Genomic DNA, 16,201 nt, shown 5'->3' on the forward strand with positions numbered 1-16,201 from the left:
TGGTCACGCATCTACACGGTTAGCATCCCCTGCGGTACCGCCAGACTGTGAGCGCTGTACTCATGGTCACGCGCCTACACCGTTAGCATCCCCTGCGGTAGCGCCAGACTGTGAGTGCTGTACTTATGGTCACGCATCTACATGGTTAGTGTCCCCTGCGGTACCGCCAGACTGTGAGCGCTGTACTCATGGTCACGCGCCTACACGGTTGACATCCCCTGCGGTACCGCCAGACTGTGAGCGCTGTACTCATGGTCACGCGCCTACACGGTTAGCATCCCCTGCGGTACCGCCAGACTGTGAGCGCTGTACTCATGGTCACGCGCCTACACCGTTAGCATCCCCTGCGGTAGCGCCAGACTGTGAGTGCTGTACTTATGGTCACGCATCTACACGGTTAGTGTCCCCTGCAGTAACGCCAGACTGTGAGTGCTGTACTTATGGTCACGCATCTACACGGTTAGCGTCCCCTGCGGTAACGCCAGACTGTGAGCGCTGTACTCATGGTCACGCGTCTACACAGTTAGCGTCCCCTGCGGTAACGCCAGACTGTGAGCGCTGCATTCACAGTCACGTATCTACATGGTTAGTGTCCCCTGCAGTAGCGCCAGACTGTGAGCGCTGTTCTCACAGTCACGTATCTACACGGTTAGCGTCCCCTGCGGTAGCGCAAGACTGTGAGTGCTGTAGTCATGGTCCTGCGTCTACACGGTTAGGCCGTGTGCACACGTTGCGGTTTTTTCGCTAAAAACGCATACATTATGCATCCCATCATTTAGAATGCATTCCGCAATTTTTGTGCACATGATACGTTTTTTTCCGCGAAAAAAAATGCATCGCGGTAAAAAGCGCAGCATGTTCATTAATTTTGCGGATTTTTCGCATTTTTCCCACTATTTAATGCATTGGGAAGCTCCGGAAAAAAACGCGTCAAAACGCTCAAAAAAGCGCTAAAAAAACGCATGCGGATTTCTTGCAGAAAATGTCTGGTTTTGCTCAGGAAATTTCTGCAAGAAATCCTGAACGTGTGCACACAGCCTTACTGTATGTGCACATGTTCAGGATTTCTTGCAGAAATTTCCTGACAAAAAACGGACATTTCTGCCAGAAATAAGCTGAATACATGTGGAAATTCCCTGACAAACAGGCATTCCTTACATGTATTCAGCGTATCTGGAAGCCGTAAATCATGCAACTGAGGCGATGAAAACTATATCTCCGAGCAATAACAAATACTCGGAGGACACCCGAGCAACGAGTACACTCACTTATCACTACAGCCAGTACCTGCCATGTGAGGAGCAGGCTGTATAACACAGCCAGTACCTGCCATGTGAGGAACAGGCTGTATAACACAGCCAGTACCTGCCATGTGAGGAACAGGCTGTATAACACAGCCAGTACCTGCCATGTGAGGAACAGGCTGTATAACGCAGCCAGTACCTGCCATGTGAGGAGCAGGCTGTATAACGCAGCCAGTACCTGCCATGTGAGGAGCAGGCTGTATAACGCAGCCAGTACCTGCCATGTGAGGAGCAGGCTGTATAACGCAGCCAGTACTTGTAATGTGAGGAGCAGGCTGTATAACACAGCCAGTACCTGCCATGTGAGGAGCAGACTGTATAACACAGCCAGTACCTGCCATGTGAGGAGCAGGCTGTATAACACAGCCAGTACCTGCCATGTGAGGAGCAGGCTGTATAACGCAGCCAGTATCTGCCATGTGAGGAGCAGGCTGTATAACACAGCCAGTACCTGCCATGTAATGTGCAGGTTGATCTCCTGAGCCTGCTCCATATATCCTCACTGATGGTGTTGTACATGTAGGTGGATGTCAGGAAGGGGTTAATAATGTACAAATCAAACTGTGCCATTATTAAAGGGATGTTCTCGTCAATATTTCATACTTCAAACAACTGCTGAGACTAGCATGATCCTAAAAATGCAGGACTGGCTCCCTCAATACAGCACCAATAAGAAGCGATGGGTTGTGCTGTAATGTACGGTACCTCATTGTTGCCTGATAGGGCATAATCTTATATTAGGGACATGCCCCCCTAATGGAGCATCCCCGCAGATGGTATCTATAAGGCTGTGTTCACATTTTCCCTGGCTTCAGTGCATCTTATTGGATGGCAGACTGTCATAAGTCAGTGGTAGCAATATTTAGGATGGACCGTATACTGCGGCACAAATGTAAACAGCAAAATAAAGGTCAGAAAAGAAAGACCACATGGCCATAAAACGCTCTGGATAGGTACTGTTACTGACTTTAATACAAAAAGATGCGCTTTTCAATTCTGTGGGATCCTGACTTTTACTAAACAAACATATTAAGAACGTTTTTTGGGGTGCTTGCATGTAGATCATAAGATTTTCCTGCCGTAAATTGTTTTTGTTTGCAAACAAATAGACTGATTTTCAACAGTGTTTTGAATCAGAGTTTCCTCGGTACTTGATCAGTGTGTAGGTGAAGCGATGGCCGGGGGACCACCACGGTGCAGGAAGACTACTGTACACAAGATGAGGTGCAAACAACAAAGGGTAGATTTATTGGAAGGCAAGGAATGGAGGGAATGAGGAAGATGCAAACAGGGGTATACAATGGCAACAGACAATTTACAAAAGTTATGAACTTTAACTTTTCCGTAAAACAGCACGGTGCTACAACTATTGCAGACTCAATATATGTCTAACAAGCAAATGTAAACAATAAACGAGTGATGATGCTACTCTATGTATAACCTCCCTGGCCTTTACTAAGCAGGCCACACGACTCCCGTGTACTGACTATTGAAGTCTACACTAGGCCCTAACAGGTGCACCAAACAGGAACAAACTCACGGTGATGTTGGAGAATCAGCTCCAGTCCCAGGGGGGCCCCCAGCAGTCTAATATGGTGGTGCGTACGGCTTTCTGTCAGCTCTGTGAAGCATGGTCTTCTCCTTGCTTCTGGATCCTAGGGATGCTCCTGGAAACTGTAAGTCCCTTTCTCTGTATCTTCGTGGCTCTCTTGCAGCTATATCAGGACAGAATTCTTCTTTCTTTCAGCTATCAGCACAAAAAGTCCTCTCTGAAGCAGCCTCAGCTCACACACGCTGCTCCAGCTCCGCACCTGCACTCTGCACAGACTAGTTCATTCCAATGATTATTGCAGGGGAGAAGCAGAAGATTCCATCACGCCAGACAAGGGGGTGCAGCCTGTTAAAGTGACAGCGTGTTCCTTACTGTCCATAACAGCACCACCCTTTTACATGGGTGTCAAGGGTTAGAGAGCTGTAGTCGCGACCGAGCTGCTGTCCAGTTGTACTCTGGCACTTTACAGAGAAGGGGTGTCCCAGTCCTAGTGTGCTGTAGGATGTGGGATCCATCACACTCGCTTGTAGGCTGCAGGCCTCTGCTGCCTCCAGGCTTGCGTCCTCAGGAGCTGCCTCACACAATACGTGGGACATCAGGTTCTTTGCAACAGTCAAACTTTCACTAAACAGTCCAGGTTCATCAGGTAAATACAGGTGGGATAGGGCACAGCAATTCAGACTTCCTTCCTCCTTAACACAACTCTTCTGTTCCCGTTCTGGACTACCTCCAAACCCGCTGACTCGATCAGCCTCATGAACTTGTTGTCCACTCTGTGCAGTGTGGGAGGTGGCGAGAGGCTGCTGTTTCGGGCACCCTGGCACCCCTCAAAGATAACATAATGTCCCATCTGTTGGGTGATTTGTATGGGGAACTAGAAGGTGGAATGGCTGCAGATTTGGGCCTTTGATTTTTTACATAGACTTTATGGATGATTTTTTTTTGATCCATGACTAAAAAGGGACAAATCCCCATTATTTTTTTTCAATAAAACACTGGCATGTGAGCAGCTTTACACATTATAAATGGTACATGTTTTGTACAAGAACACATACATGAAAAATGAGGAGTTCCAATGATAAAATAAAAATGTCCAAATGACGCTATGGGACAGGAGAGACTTGCACATATAAAATCCATTTAGAGCTGATCCTATGGACAGATACAAATGGTGCTGATAAATCAATATGGTGTATAATAATTAGAAAATTATTCAAAAATTATAAAGGAATAGAAAATGAAATTACTGTCACTGTGTGTGGAGGGGAAAGTAACTTGTGCAGTTTATACTAGGTAAGGTCAGTGCCTCTGAGGAATAAAACAGATTTGGCCTGTTATATGATAACCTGAGTAATGTGGTTAATCCCCGAAAGTAGGGGGAAAGTAACAGGTGCAGTTTGTTCCTAACTCTGAATTTTTAGTGATGTAGATGATGTATACAAATGAAGGTAAAAAAAAGTTTTGGTTTTTTTACCTATTGCTGTGCCCCTGACCAGTGATGTGCAGCGATCACTGTCTTTATTTCTGATCTTCCGGAGCGGTAGGAAGAGGTGCCATGGTGCGCTAATCACAGATTCGATTAGTGTAGGACCACAAATGATAGTCCTGGTAGTAGATAACCAAATTGTAAAGTTCAACATAGTGTGTGGCAAGTCAGAAGAAGTAGGGCAGCCTCAGCCGTGTGCAGGAGAAGAGAGCTGGTACCTGCTGTTGTCTGGAGGTGCGTGGCGTTCGTTGTCCACACTCTTAATCCTCAAAGGAGATGAGGAATGGTGCCGTGGTACACTGATCCTGTATCCGAGTATCGCTGGACTACAGGGAGTCCAGATGGTACTGGTGTAGATGTTCGATACTCATTATTAGTCTTTTTCTCTTTTTTCTTGTTTTCCATTTTTTTGATTATACCAAAATTGACATGCCCATTGATCTGTCTTTGCCATTTACCCACATCGGTGTGCTGGAGTTGTGCGCACGCGCACTCGGCGATTCGCCGTCCCTGCTCTCTGTATCTCTGTGGCCTTGGCAACGCCAGTGACTTAGTTCCTGTGCGTCCGACCACGTGATGCAGTGGGCGGGGACTCCTGGGTCTGCTTGATGGCGCCTGCGCCGCCATAACTTCAGCGTCTGACGTCGGATTGTGTTAGAATATATAAATGCCCTGATATCCATGAATTGCCACCCCCTGACGAAGGATTCTAAATCCGAAACGTGCGTTGGGGTGCGCATTGTTTGGAGGATGGTGACGCTACATAAAGGTACAGGTACTCCCATATATATTTTTGGACTATTTCTTGCACTCAGCACTTTTGCTCCATTTTTGCTTTTTGCACATTGCACTCAGCACTGGTGCACTTGCTTTTAAACCCACACATTGCCTTGTAGGGTTTTCATATTTTTAATTCTCACATTATGGTTTTATAAACTTTTTTCACTTGTGAGACACTATTATAGTCCTATAGGGAGCCCTGAGATTAACCCTTCCTGATGTGTTGCACCATTTGCCTATCTAGGCTTTTATATATTGGTGATTAATTGTGTATTTATGTCACCTTATATTGTTTTTATATTTTTCCCAACATGTGCACATGAAATATGTTATTACCAGCTCAAATAAAGTAATTTTAATAAACTATATCCGTGTCACTATTCCTTTGGTAATTGATCCTAGTCTCTGGTGGTTGGCTCTTGCTAGTTATATGAGTGGTTCCCACTCAACACTTGTTTGTTTGCACTGGAGATCACTGGTTTATAATCCTTTGACATATATATATATATGGGATGGTATAGATAGAATTTTTCATTCCTCAAGTGTTAACAAAATTTCCTTGTCTCAATATACACTGTGTTTTGCACAGGCTTTCTTCCATAAACCGGAGCATGGACTTCAAGGCCAGAGAGATTTCATGGCAGGGACAAATCAATGCGGTATTCTGCAATGGTGATACCATATTGAATACAGATAACGGTTTACAGTTTAATGATATATTTAATAATATTAAGACTCTAACCCATAAGAGAACCCGTTCGTGGTGGAATCGGGCCTTCCTGGAAAATTATATACAAAGACAGTTAATACCTAGAGGGCTACGGATTCAAGTTACTCCCTCCTTTCCTGTGGAGGATGATGAATTTATAAAAAACTGGGAAGAAATATGTAATGAAACATCGAAAAAATTAATGGAGTTATTGGTTAGATACAACGTAGGAGTATTGACCAAAATTGATACACTCCTTGAGGAGACACTTATCAAAGCTAAGGCAAATTGTACGGTGGAACAGTTTCAGTCTATCAATATACAAATGGATAAACATATTGACCAATGGGTTAAAGACATTCAGGTGAAACAATCAAATAAGCTCTCGAGGGATCAGAAAGACTTCCTGAATGGGAAGATATATAAATGGCGGAGGTATCAACCAAAAGATAATGGAAGGGATAGAACTCCATCAACCTCAATTAATCCACAAATGAGTGATGTGTCTGGTGCCTCCTCCTCCGCCCTGTCTATAACCTCAATTGTCTCTACACCGAAACGGAAGAGAGAACCACGTTATACAGCTGCAAAGAGACCTTATGGGTACTCTCCGGAGAAATCAAGAAATAATTTAAAGGTAATCAATCTTAGTTCACATAAATTATCATCTATTGAGATTGACATCTTGGGTCGAGGTTTAATGTTTTGTCCAACAGCGCAGTTTGACTGTTTTACTGCAGTCAAAGATTTGCATTTATTCGCGAGAAAGTTGGTTTTTAAAAAATACTTCCATAATGAAAATCTGTTACAAATGTTCCCAACAGAGGCGGAGCAGGAGGCACTAACCATCCTACATGAACTGGCACAAGAACATAATGAAACAGAGGAAGGTAAGATCCCTGAGTCAATTAAACCAAAATCTAAGAAATTTCCACCCTTGTCAGCCTACCCTGCAATTGACGTTTTTGTTAAAACGGTAAGCAGAGAATTTGAAAAGATACCTCTATACCCTAACAGTGATAACTTGAATAGGGAAGAGAGATTAGCTCTGAAAAGATTGCAGGAAATGGATGATGTAGTAATTAAATCAGCTGACAAGGGTGGTAATATAGTTATTTGGCCGAAGGCGTTATATGAGGGTGAGGCCTTTAGACAGCTGAGAGATGTGAGATGTTACAAGAAACTAACATTTAATCCATTGGACAAATTCAAATCAGAACTTACATCTATTCTCAAAATGGCATGTGATAATGAGGTGATCACCAAGGAACTATCTGCAGCTCTTCAAGTCTTGGAACCTATGGTGCCAACTTTATATTTGCTACCAAAGGTACATAAGAACCAAACGATTCCCCCAGGTAGGCCGATCATTTCCGGCTGTGGGAATTATCTTGAAAATGTAAATAAGTTTGTAGATGCTAAACTGCAGCCATTGGTAGAAGAATTGCCATCATTCATAAAGGACACAACAGAATTTTTGAAAAAAGTAGATGGGTTATGTATTGAAAACGACACATTGCTGGTGTCATGTGACGTAGAATCCTTGTATACTAATATACGCCATACTGATGGGATAAAAGCTGTTCAATACTATGCACAAACTTCGTCCATGTCCCCCTTGATGAGTAAATTTTTTCTATTTAAGGGGTCCCTCTACCTACAGCTCCAGGGTACTGCAATGGGTGCTTCTTTTGCACCGGCTTATGCAAATCTATTCCTGGGGCTGTGGGAGAGGGACCTCTTTATGTCAGATCAGTTACAGTCGATGGAGCGTGTCCTCATGTGGACACGCTACATCGACGATATTTTTCTGATCTGGCAGGGATCAGCGGATACCCTGAAAGAGTTCATGACAGGGTTAAATCAGAACAACTATAACATACATTTAACCTACAAATCTGATTATAAAGTGATGGAATTTTTGGATGTTAGTATCCAGAGGGGTGACGATGGTTGTTTACACACTGACCTCTATAGAAAAACCACCTCGGTAAACTCGTTACTTCACGCAGCCTCAGCACATCCTCCGACTATGATACGGTCGATACCAACAGGACAATTTCTGCGCCTAAGGAGGATATGTTCTGATGAGATAGATTTTGAAATGCAAGCTGAGGATCTAAAAATGAGGTTTTTAGAAAGGGGGTACAGTAAACGTTCCATCAAAAAAGCATATAATCGGGCCAGACATACAACAAGACATCAAGCTCTATATTCAAGTAAAATTTCGGTCTCTAATCAACCAGTTAGGTACATTACCCAATATCATGGCCAAGCAGATCTGATGCGGTCTTGTATGGCCAAATCATGGTCAATCTTACAGTCGGATCCCATTTTGTGTAAATATGTTGGGGAGATACCCAACATTACTTATAGGAGGTCCAGAAATCTAAGGGATTTTCTTGTGCAAAGTCACTACACGTACAAGACAACCCTTCCCCTTTTTCCATCTTGTCCCAGGATACAAACAGGATGTAAATCATGTGGGAAATGTATAGCCTGTCCCAACATTCAGAGAGCCCAAGAATTTTGGAATTCAAAGGGTACGGTCAGTTATAAAATTAAACATACTATAAACTGTACCTCTAAGGCCGTAATATACTATGCGATGTGCCCCTGCTCTCTTATTTACGTGGGACTTACAACTCGACAATTAAAGATTCGGACCAGAGAACACGTTCTGGGTATCCTGGCAGCAAAAGAAGTTGAGGATGTTTCATTATTAAAAACTATTCCCAGGCATTTTAAAATCCACCACAACTGTGATGCCTCACTTTTGAAAGTGATAGGCATTGATATGATTAAACAGAATGAGAGAGGAGGAAAGGTAAGTATACCTTTGGCTAAAATGGAGGCCAGGTGGATATGGACCTTGGATACGGTATCTCCACTTGGTCTAAATGAAAATTTAAGCTTTGCCCCTTTCCTGTAAACCGTAATATTTTAATCATGGCATTTTAATTTTTTATAGTACTTTTATATTTTATTCCGTATATGTGGTTTTTTATATTTTTAATATCTCTATTTATATGTAGGTATACACATGAGAATATATGTGTATATATATGAGTATACAGGCATGTGTGTTATATATGTACATATGTGTTTATACACATATGGAGTGTATACATATATACACAGTTAGTTTTAATTGATGTTTATTTGTATTTTCCAGACTTTAGATGTTACTTACCTTTTTTTTGAAGTTTGAAGCTGTCATTGGTGTATGGCTGGTCCATCTGTGGCGAAATTCATCCATTACCGGATTGCTGAGAAGCTTTCTTCATACACTGATGAAAAAATTGGATTGTCCTCTAGATCTGGAAAGTGAAAATGAGAATGAATATAGAAAGTGGCATTATATTATGTCATTTTATTATTTTTGTTCTTCCATTGATGAAATTGAGATTGGTGATCTATGATTTTTGATATATGAGTTATTATAAGGTTATTGGTTGACATAATAAGGAAAGAACAAGGTGGAATAAAGTTCTTTCCCTCTCTTCTTTCCCCCCTCCCCTTCCCCTTCTTTCTCCTTCCCCCCCCCCCTTTCCTTTGCCCCCCCCCTTTTCTTCTTCTTTTTCTTTTCTTCCCCTCCTCTTTTCAACCCTTCCCCTTCTTCCCCCCTCTTCCCCCCTCTTCCCCCTCACCCTTTTCTTCTTCCTTTTCTTTCCTTCCCCTCCTCTTTCCAACCCCCCCCCCCTTTTCCCCCCCCTCCCCCTTCCCCTCTCCCACTCCCTCCCTTTTGTCACACGCTGCCAATGAGCACTTTACTCTACTTCATAATTTATGAATATATTCTATTAATATTCTTTTTATTTGGTTTGATGCACAAGGCAGTGTTCATCTGTCAGTCTCACATAGTGTTCCTACCTATTATATAGACATATGATATTAGAGTTTCATATATATATCAATGAATTATTATTTATTATTTTTTATTTTTTATTTTTATTATTATTATTATTATTATCATTATTATTTTTATTTAGAGATTTTGGAATAGTGCTGGTATGCCACTCTCCAGCACTTATTGGGTTTATGGACACATTAATTGGTTGTATGTATGTGGGTGATATACATTGATTTATGTGATTTTTTATTTGGATCCCTGTTGATCCAGCACTTTCTGGTGTACAATTTTTTGTACATAATTGCACATCATGGAGCACATTTTTCTTTCCTTTTTCCTTCTTTTGGCCTGCATTGGTGTGTTAGATTTATACATACCAATGAATTTTATTCATTTTCATTTGTGTTCATCCAGCACTTCCTGGTGCACACTGTTCTTGCACAATTGCATATATATTTTTTGCTTCTTTTGCTTTGGATCTATGGATATCCAGAGTGCTACGTATTATTGAAGGTTAATTACTCCCTTCCTTTCTCCCTTTCCCTTTCCACTGTTCCCTTAAGTCATTTCAATACCATTAGATGGTTCTTTCAATATGAGTAGCATGTACTCAATAGTTATGCCATATTGTCTCGGACCTCTTAGGTCACCTATCAAATTATTATTAGTCTTTTTCTCTTTTTTCTTGTTTTCCATTTTTTTGATTATACCAAAATTGACATGCCCATTGATCTGTCTTTGCCATTTACCCACATCGGTGTGCTGGAGTTGTGCGCACGCGCACTCGGCGATTCGCCGTCCCTGCTCTCTGTATCTCTGTGGCCTTGGCAACGCCAGTGACTTAGTTCCTGTGCGTCCGACCACGTGATGCAGTGGGCGGGGACTCCTGGGTCTGCTTGATGGCGCCTGCGCCGCCATAACTTCAGCGTCTGACGTCGGATTGTGTTAGAATATATAAATGCCCTGATATCCATGAATTGCCACCCCCTGACGAAGGATTCTAAATCCGAAACGTGCGTTGGGGTGCGCATTGTTTGGAGGTTGGTGACGCTACATAAAGGTACAGGTACTCCCATATATATTTTTGGACTATTTCTTGCACTCAGCACTTTTGCTCCATTTTTGCTTTTTGCACATTGCACTCAGCACTGGTGCACTTGCTTTTAAACCCACACATTGCCTTGTAGGGTTTTCATATTTTTAATTCTCACATTATGGTTTTATAAACTTTTTTCACTTGTGAGACACTATTATAGTCCTATAGGGAGCCCTGAGATTAACCCTTCCTGATGTGGTGCACCATTTGCCTATCTAGGCTTTTATATATTGGTGATTAATTGTGTATTTATGTCACCTTATATTGTTTTTATATTTTTCCCAACATGTGCACATGAAATATGTTATTACCAGCTCAAATAAAGTAATTTTAATAAACTATATCCGTGTCACTATTCCTTTGGTAATTGATCCTAGTCTCTGGTGGTTGGCTCTTGCTAGTTATATGAGTGGTTCCCACTCAACACTTGTTTGTTTGCACTGGAGATCACTGGTTTATAATCCTTTGACATATATATATATATGGGATGGTATAGATAGAATTTTTCATTCCTCAAGTGTTAACAAAATTTCCTTGTCTCAGTCTATGCAGTGTGCAATGGCTTGGTGGTGATCCAGAGGTAACAGCACGACCCTGGCCGGTCCACTTCAGCAGTATCATACCACTAACGGACTGTGGTGAGTGACATCACTCGATTCCAACTTTAGGTCAAGCTGCTAGCAGTGACGTCACGCACCACGGTCCGTTAGCGGTATACTACCAGTGAAATGATCCCTCCAGCGCACGCCACTATTTGTATCTGTCCATAGGATCAGCTCTAAATGGATTTTATATGTGTACATCTCTCCTGACCCATAACGCTGTTTGGACATTTTTATTTTACATTTTAGACAACAGATGGAAGTTGTCCACCAAGCCAGGCAGCTGGGTGAGGTTCTGTTGTGTCTAGCACCAGTGGATTTGTTTTATCTATTTTGCGTTCCAATAATATTTTACACTTTTATAACTCTTTCCTTCCTCATCTGTAGTTCCAGATGAAAACTTCTACATTGTCTTCATCTCCATTTTTTTTTTAGTGTATGGGAAGTGGTCTCTCTAATAGGAACGTTTTCCCTGAATCCCCAGTGGATATAATCTTGATAGATTTACATATGGATGGGTATAATTAGGCAGACGACCAAAGAGTTCATACGTTTAAACAGGGATTGTTCAGAGAATCTAATTAGGAGCGAGCGGATCTTCCGCTGTAGCAATACGCCAAGTAATTAAGTGATTACTATTGATTGTACAAATGTCCACAGAGCGGTTATCATCTCCGAGTGATTAATTCATCTAATAAAAAGGTGATATTAAAATTCCAGTCACTGGGATGTAATCGTGCATGACACTGGGTGGGCTATAGAATGAATGTTACATGAGATGTCATCCAATTAGTCCAGAACTTCTCATTGGATCCATTGCAGCAGTGCAATAGATTGATTGCCAGGTGAAGCTGCGACTAAGGCTACTTTCACACTAGCGTCTGTACGGGGCCGTCGTGCTGCGTCGGCCCGACGTACCGACGCATACTGTGCAAGCGCCGCACAACGGGGGCAGCGGATGCTGTTTTTCCACGCATCTGCTGCCCCATTGTGAGGTGCGGAGAGGCGGGGGCGGAGTTCCGGCCGCGCATGCGTGGTCGGAAATGGCGGACCGTCGGCACAAAAAAAGTTACATGTAACGTTTTTTGCTGCCGGCGGTCCACCACAACATGACGCAACCGTCGCACGACGGTTGCGACGTGTGTCAATACGTCGCAATGCGTCGCTATTGTTAGTCTATGGGGAAAAAAACTCATCCTGCAGACGACTTTGCAGGATGCGGTTTTTTGCCAAAACGACGCATTGCGACGTATGCAAAAAAACGCTAGTGTGAAAGTAGCCTTAGGCTATGTTTCCACAGTCAGTATTGGCAGCGCTTTGGATGCAGCACATGTCCGCTCTGTCCAAAGCGCTGCCGGCTTTTGTACTTGCCAAGAATTCCGCATGTGTTCATTGAACCATGCGGAATCACCGCATCGTATACATTGGACTGTGATATTTATTTTGCGGAGACTGAGCGTCTCCGCAAGATAGATTGACATGCGGTCTGGAAAGACGCGCTGCATGTGCGTATACACAGGGAAGCCGGAGGCATCCCTGCACGCATAGTGTAGATGGGATTTCATAAAATCCTATCCACTATGCTGTAACATCTGGACGCTGCAGGTCCAATCCGCAGCGTTTACTGACCGTGGAAACATACCCTTACAGTCAGATGTTAAAGTATAATAGGCGATTGCTTTATGAATGGCGTAAGGCTCTTTTGCAGTCAAGTCGTAGAGTTGTCTTTGCTGCAATATTACAGCCAGAAAAGTGGCACTTTCACAAAACCATTTTCGTTGTAATTAGGTATGTAACAATCTACCCCCACCCCCCTGCCCAAAAAATGCAATATGACTTTAAAGTGTGAAATAAACTTAAATAAAATTTTTCAGACTAAGGCTACTTTCACACTAGCGTCGGCCCGACGTACCGACGCATACTGTGCAAGCGCCGCACAACGGGGGCAGCGGATGCTGTTTTTCCACGCATCCGCTGCCCCATTGTGAGGTGTGATTTTTTTTTCTCAGATATCACAAGGATCCATAGTTTCATTGACCCATACACAAATCCATTTTTAATGGTGCCTGTCAGCCCTTTTATTGCTATGTAATCCAAGAGCAGCATGATGTAGGGGCAGAGAGCCTGATTCCAGTGATGTATCACGTGCTACGTTGTGTGCTGCAGTTTCAATACAATCCATGTTTTATCAGAGGAAGATCATTACTGCCGAACTAGGTGTTACGTGCCAGGAAGTACAGCTAATGTGTGTAACCCTGCCCCCACCACTTATTGGCGGCTTGCTGAAATGCACGATGTATACAGGAAGCTGCCAGTCAGGTCATGTTTGGGACAGGGTTAGGCCGGGGACACACTTAGGCTACTTTCACACTAGCGTTAACTGCATTACGTCTCAAAACGTCTTTTTTTCGAAAAAACGCATCCAGCAAAAGTTTTTGCTGGATGCGTTTTTTTCCCCATAGACTTGTATTGGCGACGTATTGCGACGGATTGACATACGTCGTGTACGTTTTACGACGGATGCGTCGAAATTTGGCGACACGTCGTCTCAAAAAAACGTTGATTGTAACGTTTTTTGTCTCCGCCTAAAAAACGTGTCGCGACGCATCCTGCGGCATACGTCGTTGGCTACAATGGAAGCCTATGAGCGACGGATGCGTCGGGACACGTCGTACGACGCAATGCAGCGCTGCAATACGTTTTTTTACACTGAGCATGCTCAGAAGCAGAATTTTGTTGCCAATTGGCCAGACACCCCCAAATCTATATAAACCTGGCCTGGGCCTTCAACCCCACATATGCCAGCAAGAAGACAGAGAGGAGAAGAGACTGCCAGCAAGACCCCAGCCAGCAACAGGACCCCAGCCAGCCACAAGACCCCAGCCAGCCACAAGACCCCAGCCAGCCTGCCACAAGAGTCCAGCCAGCCTGCCACAAGAAGCCAGCCTGTCACAAGACTGCAGCCAGCCTGCCACAAGACTCCAGCCATCCTGCCACAAGACTCCAGCCATCCTGCCACAAGACTCCAGCCATCCTGCCACAAGACTCCAGCCATCCTGCCACAAGACTCCAGCCATCCTGCCACAAGACTCCAGGCAGCCTGCCACAAGACTCCAGCCACCATAGAGCCAGTGTGAGTATTGCAATTTTTGTGTGCATCTGTGTGCCTGTGCATTTCTGTGTGTATGAGGTACTACTGACTACAGCAAGAGCTTAAAACCTGAAGAGAACCTGAGGCCTGCCGTCGTCCTGCACGAGCCAGTGCCATGCTAGAGTCCAGATCCACCATGATGCCAGCCACTGTGAAGACCTGCAGCTTCAGCCAAAGGATTGTCAGCCTTTTGTATGTGTGTGTGTAATGTGTGTGTGTGTATGCGTCTTCTGATTGGGTTCACCTTTCTGCCTTTGTTGTACATATGTGTATTTGCATAAAGCTATGTGCGTGCATGTGTATGTGTGTATTTTTGGACGGTTGTGTGCTTTTGTATCATGTGCCTGCACCTTATTATGCCTTTGCCAATCTTATGCCTGTTCATGTGGGAGGGTATGTGTCCATGTTCAGGATTGCATCAGGATTTGGTCAGGATTTTCCATCAGTATTTGTACGCCAAAACCAGGAGTGGGTGATAAAAGCAAAAGTGTGCCTGTTTTCCTATTATACTTTCCCTAATTGTTACACTCCTGGTTTTGGCTTACAAATACTGATGGAAAATCCTGACCAAATTCTGATGCGATCCGGAATGTGGACACATACCATGCATGTTTGTGTGCGTCTTGTTGATTGCATGTGCATTTGTCCATGCTTTAATTGGTTAATTGCCTTTTTCTGATGTATTGACTGTATAGTGGTCTGTGCAGCATGTGGTTTAAATGTGTTTTTTTTTTTTTTTTTTTTTTTTAAATCTGATGTATTTTTTTAAAAAGTCTAGCGGTCTGCAGCTTGTGGTTTGAATGTGTGAGTGTTTTTTTTTTTTCTATTTAAAAGTGTTGATTTTATTTTAATTACTGTTAAAACCATTTGCAGTTGATGTACTTGTATTTAAAATAAAGAGCATGTCAGCTCCTAATTGTGATTTTAAAAAAAGAGTGAAAAAAAAGAAAATAATTAAATTTTTGTTAAAAAAATGTCCGTAGTATCATTTCATAAAGGTAAATTTAAAACTGGTGTATGTACCAATGGTTACAAATGCAATACAGAGTTGGTTGAGGGCACTTTTTTTTAATAAAGGTTACACTTAAAGGTTTTTTTGGGGAGGTGATTTTTTAAAATAAAATGTGGTAAATATATGTTTACATGGTGGGTTCACATTTAAAAATATTTTTTTGGGAACATGGAAATGAATGGTATACCGTGCACCTGTTTTGGGGTTTTGGTGTTCACATTTAATGAACTTTTCTCACATCATTTTAGCAGGGTGTTTATTAAAACATTACCTAGTTTAGGGGGTGGTCTAACTATAAATCCATTATACTTATTATAGATACACCAGGGACCAGGTCCATAGCACCCGCCTGTGTTCCATACCAGGACCAGCCCACCAGGACCACAGCCACCAACTGTTAACCCCTTTCTGACATCTGACGTACTATCCCGTCGAGGTGGGGTGGGCCCGTATGACCGCCGACGGGATAGTACGTCATCATCGATCAGCGGCGCTCACGGGGGGAGCGCGGCCGATCGCGGCCGGGTGTCAGCTGCATATCGCAGCTGACATCCGGCACTATGTGCCAGGAGCGGTCACGGACCGCCCCCGGCACATTAACCCCCGGCACACCGCGATCAAACATGATCGCAGTGTACCGGCGGTATAGGGAAGCA

General features: G+C 43.2%; 1 protein-coding gene across 1 annotated transcript in view; it reads right to left on the reverse strand.

Moving 5' to 3' along the window:
• DIPK1B (divergent protein kinase domain 1B) overlaps positions 1-15,359 on the reverse strand; it is a 186,426-nt gene extending 171,067 nt beyond the window's left edge. Inside the window, exon 1 of the mRNA XM_077284790.1 lies at positions 14,614-15,359. The gene's annotated coding sequence lies outside the window, so the exon portion shown is untranslated. The remainder of the gene's footprint in view (positions 1-14,613) is intronic.
• Positions 15,360-16,201: the final 842 nt, after the last annotated feature.

This window comes from Ranitomeya variabilis, chromosome 2 (genome assembly GCF_051348905.1).
Source record: "Ranitomeya variabilis isolate aRanVar5 chromosome 2, aRanVar5.hap1, whole genome shotgun sequence".
Lineage (NCBI taxonomy): Eukaryota > Metazoa > Chordata > Amphibia > Anura > Dendrobatidae > Ranitomeya > Ranitomeya variabilis.